This window comes from Calidris pugnax, unplaced genomic scaffold (genome assembly GCF_001431845.1).
Source record: "Calidris pugnax isolate Ruff unplaced genomic scaffold, ASM143184v1 scaffold335, whole genome shotgun sequence".
Classification (NCBI taxonomy): Eukaryota; Metazoa; Chordata; class Aves; order Charadriiformes; family Scolopacidae; genus Calidris; species Calidris pugnax.
Window position 1 is genome coordinate 1572825 of NW_015091148.1, and position 2471 is coordinate 1575295.

A 2471-nucleotide genomic window follows, 5' to 3' on the forward strand; every position below is an offset into this window, starting at 1 on the left:
CAGTTTGGGATGGAGAGAGGTGGGTTAGACTGGGAAGGGGGAGCCCACCAGGGGAAGGGGGTGCTGGGGATGGGTGCAGAGCCCATCCTGCCCCCGTGCTGGGCTTCCCTGGGGTGAAAACGCACAACCCTGCTCTGTGGTGGGTTGGGAGGGTCTGTCCTGCTCCTTTCCATCCCCTGTGTCCCCCCCCAGCTCCCCAGGAGGAGGAGGAGGATGGGGGGAGGCTCTGTGGCATTCCGAGCTGTTGAAGCAGCAGCCAGACTTTAGGGACAATACTTGAATTAGATGACTTTGGTTGGCTGTCCCTGCCCTCGGGAGGGTTTCTCCCACCAACCTGCTGGTGCTTCTGCTGTTACTTGAACCCTGTGCGTGGTGGGGGCAGCCCCCCCCTCCCCAAATGAAGCCTTCAGCCAGGTTTGGGGTCTGTCTGCAGCAGCTGAAATGAGGGAGAAGATGTTCTCTGAGGTATTGGGGAGGGGATGGTGTGACACCAGCCTGTCCTGCTGGTGTGTTTTGGTGTCACCTGTAGCTGCAGGAGACCCTGCTGTCGATCTGTCCCAGGGGAGTGGTGGGGACAGCTCTGCCATGGAGGTGGCAGATGTTCCTCAGCCTTCCCGAGCTCCAGCTCCACCTCTCCAGGAGCAGGGGAGCAGCCTGGGGCCAGTAGGGCTGGATGAGATCCCAAGGTTAACTGTAGTTACAGCCTTCCCTTGAAATCCCATAAAAATAAAGCTATTCCTAGAGTTCCTTTTCATCTCAGTGGAAGGGAAGGACTTGATCTGCTCTTTGGGCACGGAAAAGGTCCAGAGATTTTATTTCCAGGCTGGAGGAGGGGGGGGATGGTCTTGGTGGACACGGGTGAGGTCTCAAAGAGGTGGCTCTGTCCTGTTCTGCCATTGAATCCCTGTTTGGGGAGGGGACACCTCATGGTTGTGTCCTGCCTGGAATGGTACTTCAGGTTGGTTCTGGAGGTTGCTCTCATCCTGCTGATTTAGGAAAAAAAATAATAATTTTATAGCCTCCTTTATCCAACCTTGAATTCTGCAGAGTGTCCTCCTCCCTCCATCGGCCACCGGAGGCGGAGGAACAGTGAAACGGAGCATAAAAACTGCCAAAGCGAGAAAGGACACGTGGAAAAGCTCTTTTTTTTCTTCTTTTTTTTGGCTGGAGATGGTGTTTTTTCAGCAGGATGGGTGCAGCCCTCAGCCCAGCGTGGGGGGTTGGTAGGACCTGCTCCTCTTCCCCCTTTTGAGGGGGGGAAAGGACCTGGTTCCCTCCTGCAGCGGGAAATTCAGATAAACCAGGACCATTTTCTCACGTGGAAGTTTTTGGCTGGGCATCGACCTTCTTGGGGCTAAAAAGGGGGGAAAAAAGTCATCCTTAGCTTGGTTTGGGTGGGAAGGAGCTCAGCCCCTCGTGTGAGAGGGATCTCGGGGTTCTGGCACTCACATATCTGGCCAGTTTTATAACCCTAAAAGTGTTTTTAACCCTAAAAGTGTTTTTAGGAGGGACCCGTGTCACCGTGCATGTGCCTGGAGGAGCATGTGGGTGCAGGGAGACGTGTCCCGGCCATGCTGGTTGGGGCTGAGGTCTTGCCTGGGGGCATTTTGGGGAGAAAACCACTGATTTTGGAAAAGGAAGGATCTTCCTTCTGCTGGTAGGATGGGGGGTGCCCGTTGGGCTTTGCTTTTGGTGGGTCCCGGCTGCTCTTGGGATGATTTTAATCCCAACATCGGCCGTCGGGTCCCAGCCTGAACCTTTGGAGGCTCCTTGAGCCCCCAGACACCCCCCCCAAAACCCCTCGCCTTTCAGGGATGGGGGGGGATTTATCAGCAGCCCCCCCAGTGCCCCCCTCCCCAGCCCCTCGCTCCCCATCCAGAGTCTTCCAGGTGAGCCGGGGGCAGGTGGAGACCCCCCTTCCCACCAACCCTAGGATTTTGGGGGTCCTGGCAGAGCCCCCCTCTCCACCACCCCCTTGGGATTTTGGGGGTCCTGGTGCAAACTCCCTCCCCACCATCCTCTGGGATTTTGGGGGTGCTGGTGCAAACCCCCTCACCATTATCCCCTGGGATTTTGGGGGTCCCAGCAGACCTCCCTCCCCATCACCTTCCAGGGATTTTGGGGGTCCTGGTGGAACCCCCCCTCCCCACCATCCCCTGGGATTTTGGGGGTCCCAGCAGAACTCCCTCCCCACCTCCCCCTGGGATTTTGGGGGTCCTGGCTCTGCTGCCTCCCACCGTGCCTCCAGCTGAAAAAAGCACAACCGGTGCCCCCCCCGGGGTGCTCCCCCCCTCAGCCAGGGCGTTACCCCCAAAATCACTGATGGGCAGCGAATTACACTGGATCCAGACTTGCCTTTAGAGGAGGAAGGAGCAGATTTTGGCAGCTCAGCACCAGGACTGTTGAACCACCCTTTGGTAGAAATGCAGCTTTGCTTAATTTTTTTTTTATTTTTTATTTTATTTTCCTTT